At 47.8% G+C, this 17431-nt stretch overlaps 1 protein-coding gene across 1 annotated transcript in view; it reads left to right on the top strand.

Moving 5' to 3' along the window:
* The window catches only part of LOC142467239 (vascular endothelial growth factor receptor kdr-like), a 145984-nt gene that overhangs the window by 117259 nt on the left and 11294 nt on the right, over positions 1 to 17431 (top strand).

Genomic DNA, 17431 nt, shown 5'->3' with positions numbered 1-17431 from the left:
TACAAAATATGTCCATCGGTGTCAACGTTAGAAATTCGCAACATCATCTTGGCTCCGACAACCAATAGACAATAGAAAGCATATAAACATGGTAATAAAAATATAACCCCCGAAGAAGTGTGTGACCGAACGAAACGCGCGTCGTGTTAGTGACGTCATGGTCACTCTCTCAATAGTGCGCTAGCATACCTTTACGAATGGTTTAGTGAACAAGCTTAAAATTTGATGTGGGCTCATGAGGCATCCACTAGCAGAGAGGGACTCTAGCAGACTTACCGAGGTCTTGAGCGTGACACTGACCGGCTTTTTCAGCTTGCAGGATTTGTTTCCCCGCTTCCCCTCTCTCTTTCCCTCCCCCCCCCTCCCTCCGGTGTGTGTGTGGGGTATGAGGAAGAGCTATAGTGCCTTCAGATAGTAGTAGCATTTTGCTACCATATATTGTGGGCTCACGAGGCATCCACAAGCAGCTAGGGCTCACGGTACATTTACCACAGCTTTCGTTTGAGCTATGCTGCAGTACTCCCACTGTCTGTGACACTTTATCCCCATGCCTTCTCTATAGTCTGCTTACAGCTATATACAACATATAGAAAGGCGTAGGAGGATTGGATCAGGACACATCTGGTCAGTCTGCGTCACTTAAGACCTATGGATACTTTGCATAGTTGGTATTTCAGTTACCTTGGCATGTTACATTGTATATAATACACACACACACATAGGGTTGCTATTAAGTTTTATTTGGTATTATCTCTCTCACTTTTGAGAGTCGTGGAAATCATTATTTCACTAGTAACGTTGTACACCAAGCACTTGTTTCTATACACCAGTACACATGCCTAGATAGAGTATCTATCACACGCAGACATCTCTTAGATGTGCATGGCTGTTCGCTTCCATTAGGTTTTTTCCTACAGTATGTAATAGCAGGAACAGTACTACTATATATTTACCTGCAGTTCTGTACAAGCGCCAATGTGAGTCCCAGTTTTAATCCTACTTTTTTGTTTTGCCTTTGAATATAATACAATTATTATTATTTTTTCTAATCAGTGGAGGTGTTTAACAACACCTCTTACCATTATGTATAATTTACATCTGTAAGGTGGAGTGCATATCCAAACAGGGACCCTGTTTTTTCAAAGTTTCCAAAGTACTATTATCCCTGAGTGCACCCCCATTATTCAGCTAATGCAGAAGCCAACTTCCTGTATATATTAATAAAAATATCAACATAAATAAGCAAAACAGTTAAAACAAAATAATTAATTCAGTATTGTAATAAGTGTCCATAAGAGACCAATATTATTTAAATGTTCATTAGTACAAGCGTGCTGTATAAAAATACCTATCATTCTAAATGTATTGGAGTGAGAAACGTTATTAAACAAAGACTCTTTGAGGGTAGTTCAAATATCCCCTTTTTGTTAGCCTCCATTATTTTCAGTATGGGCCAGCCACGGGGACCAAATATTCTCAAACATGTTTATTCAGTCAGGTACAATAGCCGTCAATTCCTGGAAGTAGTATACTTTATAGGTAGAATGAGTTTTTGGTGCATGACTCATAGCGGGGGCCATACAATAGTGATTTGGTTAGAGTAGCTAAGAGCTTCCACTGGAATTCGAACTGGGCTCCAGCACAAGGCCAACCCTCTGTTTTATTCTACTCGGTGCCAGCTGAGAAAAACAACAGCAGCTCCAAATAAAATGCAGAAACATATCAACAGGACGCGGCACATAGAATATGTAATCATACACGCTGTTTAGTATTCATTCCCCATTGGGCTCTGGGTATGGCTTTACAATTTGCAACTGGCATTAACTAAAAAAACGAGTGAAGCAGTGAAGCCTGATCTTGTCGTGTCTCTATGCATATCTAATGCTCACTAGGGAAAGAGAGCAGCTTATCGTGCCTGGGAGGAAGATAACGTGCAGTTCCTCGTACTGTAAGATTTGATAGAAGTACATCATTGAGTTACTTTCGTTACACAGCGCGCGCATTGTTAAATTGCTGTGGGGTTTTTTTTGTATGTTGCTGTGCGCTTGGCTTTTCCTATTACAGGCTCTGCCAAGGTAAGTGCTGGCAGGGTCACTGTATGACCATGTTTGCTTTGGTGTGGGTTTTTGGTATTTGAGTTCTTTTGGGAAACATAAACATGCCTATTAACCCTTTCATAGTTACATATAGTTACATAGTTGATGAGGTTGAAAAAAGACATAGGTCCATCAAGTTCAACCTATGCTAAATTTAGACAACAGATACTTTATCCTATATCTATACTTATTGATCTAGAGGAAGGCAAACAAAAAAACCCCATTAAGGGGAAAAATTAATTCCTTCCTGACTCCAAGAAATGGCAATCGGATTAATCCCTGGATCAACATCCTTCCCATGTATACTTATTTGGTATATCCTTGTATACCTTTCCCATCTTTCACTGCAGTCCTGTCATTGTATGCATGTGACCTGCAGAGCAAATGAACTTTTCCAAGCAATAAACAAATACGCAAAATAAAAGATACAGATATTTTTTCACTGGCTGCAGCAGTTTATCATTAAAGAGCTTCCCCACCGCCCTTGTAATATACAGTGACCAACCACTGACGTATGGTCTGTAGTGTCAGAGTAGAGACTCGTGTTGGGAGGCCAAGTGGTCTTTCATTCCTTAGCTACGAGTGTGTACTGTACCTGGCTCCTCTTGCAGTGAGAGGTTAAAGTGCTGTCCACCTCAATAAATATGGCATTTTCTAAATATTTTTGCCTTTAACTTGTTCCCGGTTACGGGTCTTGCAGTGAAGGGAATTCAGAGGCATAATTCAAATCCTCTTGTGCCTAATTATCATAAAATCTAACAACGTCTTACAAATACATTCAAACTTTATTTCAAAGGTGCAGCTGATGTGAAATCACTTAATGCGTGGTCTTTTACTCAAGGTTTGCGAATGAAACCGCTTCTCCCCCCCAAAAAAATATTGGCACTAGAAGCTGTCATAAGAGCACATTTATAAATTAGCACCCTGTGACTTCACACACTGCCCACAAGAAGATTTTGCTCTAATTTGCTTTCGCGAGTGACTGGGGAATTATTTTAAATCTGTTCTAAAAATGGAATCTGATCTTTTGCAATGAGCTGTTAAAGAGCTTTACAGTCCGGTGAAGAAGCACACTCGATTCTAACATAGGTGAGAATCTAATGGAGGCCAAACATATCCTAGGAAAGAAAACAAAGCTGATACCGTGCATGAAACCTTTAAATTGTAATACCCGGGGCAGCATTTCTGACACCTCTCCTGGCGGAACACCAACCCCAGCAGGTTTCAGGAATAAGCAATGCAATTGCACACAGGTGAATGTATGATGTGCTGGGGACGCTGATTGGTTGGCCCAAAATCCTGTCAGCGCTATACAAGAAAGAAGAAAAAGACAAAAAAAAAAACAAATAGAGCTCAACATGGGCGTACGCTCGTTACATAGCACCAGTCTTCTACAACATGGGCGTACGCTCGTTACATAGCACCAGTCTTCTACAACATGGGCGTACGCTCGTTACATAGCACCAGTCTTCTACAACATGGGCGTACGCTAGTTACATAGCACCAGTCTAATACAACATGGGCGTACGCTCGTTACATAGCACCAGTCTAATACAACATGGGCGTACGCTCGTTACATAGCACCAGTCTAATACAACATGGGCGTACGCTCGTTACATAGCACCAGTCTAATACAACATGGGCGTACGCTCGTTACATAGCACCAGTCTAATACAACATGGGCGTACGCTCGTTACATAGCACCAGTCTAATACAACATGGGAGTACGCTCGTTACATAGCACCAGTCTAATACAACATGGCGTACGTTCGTTACATAGCACCAGTCTAATACAACATGGGCGTACGCTCGTTACATAGCACCAGTCTAATACAACATGGGAGTGCGCTCGTTACATAGCACCAGTCTAATACAACATGGCGTACGTTCGTTACATAGCACCAGTCTAATACAACATGGGCGTACGCTCGTTACATAGCACCAGTCTAATACAACATGGCGTACGCTCGTTACATAGCACCAGTCTAATATAACATGGGCGTACGCTCGTTACATAGCACCAGTCTAATACAACATGGCGTACGCTCGTTACATAGCACCAGTCTAATATAACATGGGCGTACGCTCGTTACATAGCACCAGTCTTCTACAACATGGGCGTACCCTCGTTACATAGCACCAGTCTAATACAACATGGGCGTACGCTCGTTACATAGCACCAGTCTAATACAACATGGGAGTACGCTCGTTACATAGCACCAGTCTAATACAACATGGGCGTACGCTCGTTACATAGCACCAGTCTAATACAACATGGGAGTACGCTTGTTACATAGCACCAGTCTAATACAACATGGCGTACGCTCATTACATAGCACCAGTCTTCTACAACATGGCGTACGTTCGTTACATAGCACCAGTCTTCTACAACATGGGCGTACGTTCGTTACATAGCACCAGTCTTCTACAACATGGGCGTACGCTCGTTACATAGCACCAGTCTAATACAACATGGCGTACGCTCGTTACATAGCACCTGTCTAATAAAACATGGGCGTACGCTCGTTACATAGCACCAGTCTAATACAACATGGGCGTACGCTCGTTACATAGCACCAGTCTAATACAACATGGGCGTACGCTCGTTACATAGCACCAGTCTAATACAACATGGGCGTACCCTCGTTACATAGCACCAGTCTAATACAACATGGGCGTACGTTCGTTACATAGCACCAGTCTTCTACAACATGGGCGTACGTTCGTTACATAGCACCAGTCTAATACAACATGGGCGTACGCTCGTTACATAGCACCAGTCTAATACAACATGGGAGTGCGCTCGTTAGATAGCACCAGTCTTCTACAACATGGGCGTCTGCTCGTTACATAGCACCAGTCTAATACAACATGGGAGTGCGCTCGTTAGATAGCACCAGTCTTCTACAACATGGGCGTCTGCTCGTTACATAGCATCAGTTTAATACAACATGGCGTACACTCGTTACATAGCACCAGTCTAATACAACATGGGCGTACGCTCGTTACATAGCACCAGTCTAATACAACAAGGGCGTACGCTCGTTACATAGCACCAGTCTTCTACAACATGGGCGTACGCTCGTTACATAGCACCAGTCTAATACAACATGGCGTACGCTCGTTACATAGCACCAGTCTAATATAACATGGGCGTACGCTCGTTACATAGCACCAGTCTAATACAACATGGCGTACGCTCGTTACATAGCACCAGTCTAATATAACATGGGCGTACGCTCGTTACATAGCACCAGTCTTCTACAACATGGGCGTACCCTCGTTACATAGCACCAGTCTAATACAACATGGGCGTACGCTCGTTACATAGCACCAGTCTAATACAACATGGGAGTACGCTCGTTACATAGCACCAGTCTAATACAACATGGGCGTACGCTCGTTACATAGCACCAGTCTAATACAACATGGGAGTACGCTTGTTACATAGCACCAGTCTAATACAACATGGCGTACGCTCATTACATAGCACCAGTCTTCTACAACATGGCGTACGTTCGTTACATAGCACCAGTCTTCTACAACATGGGCGTACGTTCGTTACATAGCACCAGTCTTCTACAACATGGGCGTACGCTCGTTACATAGCACCAGTCTAATACAACATGGCGTACGCTCGTTACATAGCACCTGTCTAATAAAACATGGGCGTACGCTCGTTACATAGCACCAGTCTAATACAACATGGGCGTACGCTCGTTACATAGCACCAGTCTAATACAACATGGGCGTACGCTCGTTACATAGCACCAGTCTAATACAACATGGGCGTACCCTCGTTACATAGCACCAGTCTAATACAACATGGGCGTACGTTCGTTACATAGCACCAGTCTTCTACAACATGGGCGTACGTTCGTTACATAGCACCAGTCTAATACAACATGGGCGTACGCTCGTTACATAGCACCAGTCTAATACAACATGGGAGTGCGCTCGTTAGATAGCACCAGTCTTCTACAACATGGGCGTCTGCTCGTTACATAGCACCAGTCTAATACAACATGGGAGTGCGCTCGTTAGATAGCACCAGTCTTCTACAACATGGGCGTCTGCTCGTTACATAGCATCAGTTTAATACAACATGGCGTACACTCGTTACATAGCACCAGTCTAATACAACATGGGCGTACGCTCGTTACATAGCACCAGTCTAATACAACAAGGGCGTACGCTCGTTACATAGCACCAGTCTTCTACAACATGGGCGTACGCTCATTACATAGCACCAGTCTAATACAACATGGGCGTACGCTCGTTACATAGCACCAGTCTAATACAACATGGGCGTACGCTCGTTACATAGCACCAGTCTAATACAACATGGGCGTACGCTCGTTACATAGCACCAGTCTTCTACAACATGGGCGTATGCTCGTTACATAGCACCAGTCTAATACAACATGGGCGTACACTCGTTACATAGCACCAGTCTAATACAACATGGGCGTACGCTCGTTACATAGCACCAGTCTAATACAACATGGGAGTACGCTCGTTACATAGCACCAGTCTAATACAACATGGGCGTACGCTCGTTACATAGCACCAGTCTAATACAACATGGCGTACGCTCGTTACATAGCACCAGTCTAATACAACATGGGCGTACGCTCGTTACATAGCACCAGTCTTCTACAACATGGGCGTATGCTCGTTACATAGTACCAGTCTTCTACAACATGGGCGTACGCTCGTTACATAGCACCAGTCTAATACAACATGGGCGTACGCTCGTTACATAGCACCAGTCTAATACAACATGGCGTACGCTCGTTACATAGCACCAGTCTAATACAACATGGGCGTACGCTCGTTACATAGCACCAGTCTTCTACAACATGGGCGTATGCTCGTTACATAGCACCAGTCTTCTACAACATGGGCGTACGCTCGTTACATAGCACCAGTCTAATACAACATGGCGTACGCTCGTTACATAGCACCAGTCTAATACAACATGGGCGTACGCTCGTTACATAGCACCAGTCTTCTACAACATGGGCGTATGCTCGTTACATAGTACCAGTCTTCTACAACATGGGCGTACGCTCGTTACATAGCACCAGTCTAATACAACATGGGCGTACGCTCGTTACATAGCACCAGTCTAATACAACATGGCATACGCTCGTTACATAGCACCAGTCTAATACAACATGGGCGTACGCTCGTTACATAGCACCAGTCTTCTACAACATGGGCGTACGCTCGTTACATAGCACCAGTCTAATACAACATGGGCGTACGCTCGTTACATAGCACCAGTCTAATACAACATGGCGTATGCTCGTTACATAGCACCAGTCTAATACAACATGGGCGTACGCTCGTTACATAGCACCAGTCTTCTACAACATGGACGTATGCTCGTTACATAGCACCAGTCTAATACAACATGGGCGTACGCTCGTTACATAGCACCAGTCTAATACAACATGGGCGTACGCTCGTTACATAGCACCAGTCTAATACAACATGGGCGTACGCTCGTTACATAGCACCAGTCTAATACAACATGGGCGTACGCTCGTTACATAGCACCAGTCTAATACAACATGGGCGTACGCTCGTTACATAGCACCAGTCTAATACAACATGGGCGTACGCTCGTTACATAGCACCAGTCTTCTACAACATGGGCGTACGCTCGTTATATAGCACCAGTCTAATACAACATGGGCGTACGCTCGTTACATAGCACCAGTCTAATACAACATGGGCGTACGCTCGTTACATAGCACCAGTCTTCTACAACATGGGCGTACGCTCGTTATATAGCACCAGTCTAATACAACATGGGCGTACGCTCGTTACATAGCACCAGTCTAATACAACATGGGCGTACGCTCGTTATATAGCACCAGTCTAATACAACATGGGCGTACGCTCGTTACATAGCACCAGTCTAATACAACATGGGCGTACGCTCGTTACATAGCACCAGTCTAATACAACATGGCGTACGTTCATTACATAGCACCTGTCTTCTACAACATGGGCGTACGCTCGTTACATAGCACCAGTCTTCTACAACATGGGCGTATGCTAGTTACATAGCACCAGTCTAATACAACATGGGAGTGCGCTCGTTACATAGCACCAGTCTAATACAACATGGGCGTACGCTCGTTACATAGCACCAGTCTAATACAACATGGGCGTACGCTCGTTACATAGCACCAGTCTAATACAACATGGCGTACGTTCATTACATAGCACCAGTCTTCTACAACATGGGCGTACGCTCGTTACATAGCACCAGTCTTCTACAACATGGGCGTACGCTCGTTACATAGCACCAGTCTTCTACAACATGGGCGTACGCTCGTTACATAGCACCAGTCTAATACAACATGGCGTACGTTCATTACATAGCACCTGTCTTCTACAACATGGGCGTACGCTCGTTACATAGCACCAGTCTTCTACAACATGGGCGTACGCTCGTTACATAGCACCAGTCTTCTACAACATGGGCGTACGCTCGTTATATAGCACCAGTCTTCTACAACATGGGCTTACGCTCGTTACATAGCACCAGTCTAATACAACATGGGCGTATGCTCGTTACATAGCACCAGTCTAATACAACATGGGAGTACGCTCGTTACATAGCACCTGTCTAATACAACATGGGCGTACGCTCGTTACATAGCACCAGTCTAATACAACATGGGAGTACGCTCGTTACATAGCACCAGTCTAATACAACATGGGCGTACGCTCGTTACATAGCACCAGTCTAATACAACATGGCGTACGCTCGTTACATAGCACCAGTCTAATACAACATGGGCGTACGCTCGTTACATAGCACCAGTCTAATACAACATGGCGTACGCTCGTTACATAGCACCTGTCTAATACAACATGGGCGTACGCTCGTTACATAGCACCTGTCTAATACAACATGGGCGTACGCTCGTTACATAGCACCAGTCTAATACAACATGGGCGTACGCTCGTTACATAGCACCAGTCTTCTACAACATGGGCGTACGCTCGTTACATAGCACCAGTCTAATACAACATGGGCGTACGCTCGTTATATAGCTCCAGTCTAATACAACATGGGAGTACGCTCGTTACATAGCACCAGTCTAATACAACATGGGCGTACGGTCGTTATATAGCACCAGTCTAATACAACATGGGCGTACGCTCGTTACATAGCACCTGTCTAATACAACATGGCGTACGCTCGTTACATAGCACCAGTCTAATACAACATGGGCGTACGCTCGTTACATAGCACCAGTCTAATACAACATGGGCGTACGCTCGTTACATAGCACCAGTCTAATACAACATGGGCGTACGCTCGTTACATAGCACCAGTCTACTACAACATGGGCGTACGCTCGTTACATAGCACCAGTCTAATACAACATGGGAGTACGCTCGTTACATAGCACCAGTCTTCTACAACATGGGCGTACGCTCGTTACATAGCACCAGTCTTCTACAACATGGGCTTACGCTCGTTACATAGCACCAGTCTAATACAACATGGGCGTACGCTCGTTACATAGCACCAGTCTAATACAACATGGGCGTACGCTCGTTACATAGCACCAGTCTAATACAACATGGGCGTACGCTCGTTACATAGCACCAGTCTAATACAACATGGGCGTACGCTCGTTACATAGCACCTGTCTAATACAACATGGGCGTACGCTCGTTACATAGCACCTGTCTAATACAACATGGGCGTACGCTCGTTACATAGCACCAGTCTAATACAACATGGGCGTACGCTCGTTACATAGCACCAGTCTAATACAACATGGGCGTACGCTCGTTACATAGCACCAGTCTAATACAACATGGGCGTACGCTCGTTACATAGCACCAGTCTAATACAACATGGGCGTACGCTCGTTACATAGCACCAGTCTAATACAACATGGGCGTACGCTCGTTACATAGCACCAGTCTTCTACAACATGGGCGTACGCTCGTTACATAGCACCAGTCTAATACAACATGGGCGTACGCTCGTTATATAGCTCCAGTCTAATACAACATGGGAGTACGCTCGTTACATAGCACCAGTCTAATACAACATGGGCGTACGGTCGTTATATAGCACCAGTCTAATACAACATGGGCGTACGCTCGTTACATAGCACCTGTCTAATACAACATGGCGTACGCTCGTTACATAGCACCAGTCTAATACAACATGGGCGTACGCTCGTTACATAGCACCAGTCTAATACAACATGGGCGTACGCTCGTTACATAGCACCAGTCTAATACAACATGGGCGTACGCTCGTTACATAGCACCAGTCTAATACAACATGGGCGTACGCTCGTTACATAGCACCAGTCTAATACAACATGGGAGTACGCTCGTTACATAGCACCAGTCTTCTACAACATGGGCGTACGCTCGTTACATAGCACCAGTCTTCTACAACATGGGCTTACGCTCGTTACATAGCACCAGTCTAATACAACATGGGCGTACGCTCGTTACATAGCACCAGTCTAATACAACATGGGCGTACGCTCGTTACATAGCACCAGTCTAATACAACATGGGCGTACGCTCGTTACATAGCACCAGTCTAATACAACATGGGCGTACGCTCGTTACATAGCACCAGTCTAATACAACATGGGAGTACGCTCGTTACATAGCACCAGTCTTCTACAACATGGGCGTACGCTCGTTACATAGCACCAGTCTTCTACAACATGGGCTTACGCTCGTTACATAGCACCAGTCTAATACAACATGGGCGTACGCTCGTTACATAGCACCAGTCTAATACAACATGGGCGTACGCTCGTTACATAGCACCAGTCTAATACAACATGGGCGTACGCTCGTTACATAGCACCAGTCTAATACAACATGGGCGTACGCTCGTTACATAGCACCAGTCTAATACAACATGGGCGTACGCTCGTTACATAGCACCAGTCTTCTACAACATGGGCTTACGCTCGTTACATAGCACCAGTCTAATACAACATGGGCGTACGCTCGTTACATAGCACCAGTCTAATACAACATGGGCGTACGCTCGTTACATAGCACCAGTCTAATACAACATGGGCGTACGCTCGTTACATAGCACCAGTCTAATACAACATGGGCGTACGCTCGTTACATAGCACCAGTCTAATACAACATTGGCGTACGCTCGTTACATAGCACCAGTCTAATACAACATGGGCGTACGCTCGTTACATAGCACCAGTCTAATACAACATGGGCGTACGCTCGTTACATAGCACCAGTCTAATACAACATGGGCGTACGCTCGTTACATAGCACCAGTCTAATACAACATGGGAGTACGCTCGTTACATAGCACCAGTCTTCTACAACATGGGCGTACGCTCGTTACATAGCACCAGTCTTCTACAACATGGGCGTACGCTCGTTACATAGCACCAGTCTAATACAACATGGGCGTACGCTCGTTACATAGCACCAGTCTAATACAACATGGGCGTACGCTCGTTACATAGCACCAGTCTAATACAACATGGGCGTACGCTCGTTACATAGCACCAGTCTAATACAACATGGGCGTACGCTCGTTACATAGCACCAGTCTAATACAACATGGGCGTACGCTCGTTACATAGCACCAGTCTTCTACAACATGGGCTTACGCTCGTTACATAGCACCAGTCTAATACAACATGGGCGTACGCTCGTTACATAGCACCAGTCTAATACAACATGGGCGTACGCTCGTTACATAGCACCAGTCTAATACAACATGGGCGTACGCTCGTTACATAGCACCAGTCTAATACAACATGGGCGTACGCTCGTTACATAGCACCAGTCTAATACAACATGGGCGTACGCTCGTTACATAGCACCAGTCTAATACAACATGGGCGTACGCTCGTTACATAGCACCAGTCTAATACAACATGGGCGTACGCTCGTTACATAGCACCAGTCTTCTACAACATGGGCTTACGCTCGTTACATAGCACCAGTCTAATACAACATGGGCGTACGCTCGTTACATAGCACCAGTCTAATACAACATGGGCGTACGCTCGTTACATAGCACCAGTCTAATACAACATGGGCGTACGCTCGTTACATAGCACCAGTCTAATACAACATGGGCGTACGCTCGTTACATAGCACCAGTCTAATACAACATGGGCGTACGCTCGTTACATAGCACCAGTCTTCTACAACATGGGCTTACGCTCGTTACATAGCACCAGTCTAATACAACATGGGCGTACGCTCGTTACATAGCACCAGTCTAATACAACATGGGCGTACGCTCGTTACATAGCACCAGTCTAATACAACATGGGCGTACGCTCGTTACATAGCACCAGTCTAATACAACATGGGCGTACGCTCGTTACATAGCACCAGTCTAATACAACATGGGCGTACGCTCGTTACATAGCACCAGTCTAATACAACATGGGCGTACGCTCGTTACATAGCACCAGTCTAATACAACATGGGCGTACGCTCGTTACATAGCACCAGTCTTCTACAACATGGGCTTACGCTCGTTACATAGCACCAGTCTAATACAACATGGGCGTACGCTCGTTACATAGCACCAGTCTAATACAACATGGGCGTACGCTCGTTACATAGCACCAGTCTAATACAACATGGGCGTACGCTCGTTACATAGCACCAGTCTAATACAACATGGGCGTACGCTCGTTACATAGCACCAGTCTAATACAACATGGGCGTACGCTCGTTACATAGCACCAGTCTAATACAACATGGGCGTACGCTCGTTACATAGCACCAGTCTAATACAACATGGGAGTACGCTCGTTACATAGCACCAGTCTTCTACAACATGGGCGTACGCTCGTTACATAGCACCAGTCTTCTACAACATGGGCTTACGCTCGTTACATAGCACCAGTCTAATACAACATGGGCGTACGCTCGTTACATAGCACCAGTCTAATACAACATGGGCGTACGCTCGTTACATAGCACCAGTCTAATACAACATGGGCGTACGCTCGTTACATAGCACCAGTCTAATACAACATGGGCGTACGCTCGTTACATAGCACCAGTCTAATACAACATGGGCGTACGCTCGTTACATAGCACCAGTCTTCTACAACATGGGCTTACGCTCGTTACATAGCACCAGTCTAATACAACATGGGCGTACGCTCGTTACATAGCACCAGTCTAATACAACATGGGCGTACGCTCGTTACATAGCACCAGTCTAATACAACATGGGCGTACGCTCGTTACATAGCACCAGTCTAATACAACATGGGCGTACGCTCGTTACATAGCACCAGTCTAATACAACATGGGCGTACGCTCGTTACATAGCACCTGTCTTCTATTGGCGACCCAAAGTGTTGGATTAACGGCTATTCTTAATTTAAGACCCTTTCTCAATTATGCGCCTGTAGAGACCCAGTGCTAATTGGACTACCTTATTAGAACACATTTCCTGGAGCCGGGGCTGCAATTGCTGCTCCTCTATGATTGAGAATAGACCAAGACCCCGGAGATGGGAAACGACTTATTTATAATTTATTCACGTTCACCTGCTTTGAGTTTTCTCTCTGATTGATGGCTGCGTGCTTCCTACTGCTGGCCGCTTGTTTACTTGGTCACTGTGCTGCGCGCTTCCTACTGCTGGCCGCTTGTTTACTTGGTCACTGTGCTGCGCGCTTCCTTCTGCTGGCCGCTTGTTTACTTGGTCACCGTGCTTCCTACTGCTGGCCGCTTGTTTACTTGGTCACTGTGCTGCGCACTTCCTACTGCTGGCCGCTTGTTTACTTGGTCACTGTGCTGCGCGCTTCCTACTGCTGGCCGCTTGTTTACTTGGTCACTGTGCTGCGCGCTTCCTACTGCTGGCCGCTTGTTTACTTGGTCACTGTGCTGCGCGCTTCCTTCTGCTGGCCGCTTGTTTACTTGGTCACCGTGCTGCGCGCTTCCTACTGCTGGCCGCTTGTTTACTTGGTCACTGTGCTGCGCGCTTCCTTCTGCTGGCCGCTTGTTTACTTGGTCACTGTGCTGCGCGCTTCCTTCTGCTGGCCGCTTGTTTACTTGGTCACTGTGCTGCACGCTTCCTACTGCTGGCCGCTTGTTTACTTGGTCACTGTGCTGCGCGCTTCCTTCTGCTGGCCGCTTGTTTACTTGGTCACCGTGCTTCCTACTGCTGGCCGCTTGTTTACTTGGTCACTGTGCTGCGCGCTTCCTACTGCTGGCCGCTTGTTTACTTGGTCACTGTGCTGCACGCTTCCTACTGCTGGCCGCTTGTTTACTTGGTCACTGTGCTGCGCGCTTCCTTCTGCTGGCCGCTTGTTTACTTGGTCACTGTGCTGCGCGCTTCCTACTGCTGGCCGCTTGTTTACTTGGTCACTGTGCTGCGTACTTCCTACTGCTGGCCGCTTGTTTACTTGGTCACTGTGCTGCGCGCTTCCTACTGCTGGCCGCTTGTTTACTTGGTCACTGTGCTGCGCGCTTCCTTCTGCTGGCCGCTTGTTTACTTGGTCACTGTGCTGCACGCTTCCTACTGCTGGCCGCTTGTTTACTTGGTCACTGTGCTGCGCGCTTCCTTCTGCTGGCCGCTTGTTTACTTGGTCACTGTGCTGCGCGCTTCCTTCTGCTGGCCGCTTGTTTACTTGGTCACTGTGCTGCGCGCTTCCTACTGCTGGCCGCTTGTTTACTTGGTCACTGTGCTGCGCGCTTCCTTCTGCTGGCCGCTTGTTTACTTGGTCACTGTGCTGCACGCTTCCTACTGCTGGCCGCTTGTTTACTTGGTCACTGTGCTGCGCGCTTCCTACTGCTGGCCGCTTGTTTACTTGGTCACTGTGCTTCGCGCTTCCTTCTGCTGGCCGCTTGTTTACTTGGTCACCGTGCTTCCTACTGCTGGCCGCTTGTTTACTTGGTCACTGTGCTGCGCGCTTCCTTCTGCTGGCCGCTTGTTTACTTGGTCACTGTGCTGCGCGCTTCCTACTGCTGGCCGCTTGTTTACTTGGTCACTGTGCTGCGCGCTTCCTACTGCTGGCCGCTTGTTTACTTGGTCACTGTGCTGCGCGCTTCCTTCTGCTGGCCGCTTGTTTACTTGGTCACCGTGCTGCGCGCTTCCTACTGCTGGCCGCTTGTTTACTTGGTCACTGTGCTGCGCGCTTCCTTCTGCTGGCCGCTTGTTTACTTGGTCACTGTGCTGCGCGCTTCCTTCTGCTGGCCGCTTGTTTACTTGGTCACTGTGCTGCGCGCTTCCTTCTGCTGGCCGCTTGTTTACTTGGTCACTGTGCTGCGCGCTCCCTTCTGCTGGCCGCTTGTTTACTTGGTCACTGTGCTGCGCGCTTCCTTCTGCTGGCCGCTTGTTTACTTGGTCACTGTGCTGCGCGCTTCCTTCTGCTGGCCGCTTGTTTACTTGGTCACTGTGCTGCGCGCTTCCTACTGCTGGCCGCTTGTTTACTTGGTCACTGTGCTGCGCGCTTCCTTCTGCTGGCCGCTTGTTTACTTGGTCACTGTGCTGCGCACTTCCTTCTGCTGGCCGCTTGTTTACTTGGTCACTGTGCTGCGCGCTTCCTACTGCTGGCCGCTTGTTTACTTGGTCACTGTGCTGCGCGCTTCCTACTGCTGGCCGCTTGTTTACTTGGTCACTGTGCTGCGCGCTTCCTTCTGCTGGCCGCTTGTTTACTTGGTCACTGTGCTGCGCACTTCCTACTGCTGGCCGCTTGTTTACTTGGTCACCGTGCTCCCTACTGCTGGGCTGTTGTTAAGCGTGTGCTGATGCAATTAAGCAGAAACTTTACGCAGAAATAATTATTATGCAGACGTATTATTGCGAAAAGCGTAAAAATTACGCATAGCCAATGGCACAGATCAAAGACGCTGACCAAACTAAATCGGGTCATAATTCCAAATATAACAAGGGCCCCGCTAAACTGTTAATACCCCGGCTAGTTTTACAATTACATCCAAACTCTAAATTGGGTCCAATGTATCTCCGGTAATTTGGTCAACTGTTCATCTATGTCAGGCCTGCACAACATGCGGCCCGCCTGGCCTCTCTGTGCGGCCCGCCTGGCCTCTCTGTGCGGCCCGCCTGGCCTCTCTGTGCGGCCCGCCTGGCCTCTCTGTGCGGCCCGCCTGGCCTCTCTGTGCGGCCCGCCTGGCCTCTCTGTGCGGCCTGCGATGAGATAAATAAAAAAAACTTTAAAAAAAAATAACAATAAAAAAAAAATGGCGGTGATTCCCCGCGGCCCCGGCGCGCATGCGCAGGGCCCGCTCCCCCTCCCCGCTCGCAACGTGGGACGGTGCAGGGGGGTGAGGTGCATTGAGGTGAGGTGCAGGGGGGTGAAGTGCATTGAGGTGAGGTGCAGGGGAGGTGAGGTGCATTGAGGTGAGGTGAGGTGCAGGGGGGTCATTGGAGTTGCAGGGAGGGTGATTGGAGGTGCAGGGGGTGTCATTGGAGGTGCAAGGGGGTCATTGGAGGTGCAGGGGGTGATTGGAGGTGCAGGGGGTGATTGGAGGTGCAGGGGGTGATTGGAGGTGCAGGGGGGGGTAATTGGAGGTGCAGGGGGGGTGATTGGAGGTGAAGGGGGGGTGATTGGAGGTGCAGGGGGGGTCATTGGAGGTACAGGGGGGGATAATTGGAGGTGCAGGGGGGGGGTGATTGGAGGTGCAGGGGGGTCATTGGAGGTGAAGGGGGGGTAATTGGAGGTGCAGGGGGGGTCATTGGAGGTGCAGGGGGGTCATTGGAGGTGCAGGGGGGTCATTGGAGGTGCAGGGGGGTCATTGGAGGTGCAGGGGGTGTCATTGGAGGTGCAGGGGAGCGTGGATGGAGGTGCAGGGGGGTGATTGGAGGTGTAAGGGGGGAGAATGATGTGAGGTGCAGGGGGGGGAGTGATATGAGGTGCAGGGGGGGAGAGTGATGTGAATTGCAGGGGGAGAGAGTGATGTGAGGTGCAGGGGGGAAGTGATGTTAGGTGCAGGGGGGGAGAATGATGTGAGGTGCAAGGGGGGAGAATGATGTGAGGTGCAGGGGGAGTGGGATGTGTGTGGTGTGCAGGGGGGTATTGTGTGTTTGATGTGGAGAGGGAGTATTATGTGTGTGGGTGAGGGGGAGAGATGGGGGTATGAGAGATAGATGGGGAGTATCGCAAAGGTTGATAGTGAAGAGTTCTGGGGGAGATATGAGGATGATGATGAAGGGTGCTGGGGGAGATATATGAGGATGATGATGATGATGAGAGGTGCTGGAGGAGAGATGATGATGATGATGATTTTACCCGTGCGGCCCAAATTTTTTTTCCTTGGAGCAGTTCGGCCCTTCTCGCTTTACG

Source organism: Ascaphus truei, chromosome 16, assembly GCF_040206685.1.
Source record: "Ascaphus truei isolate aAscTru1 chromosome 16, aAscTru1.hap1, whole genome shotgun sequence".
Classification (NCBI taxonomy): domain Eukaryota; kingdom Metazoa; phylum Chordata; class Amphibia; order Anura; family Ascaphidae; genus Ascaphus; species Ascaphus truei.
Note: the sequence above shows the minus strand (reverse complement) of the source record. Positions and strands in the feature narration are given on the sequence as shown.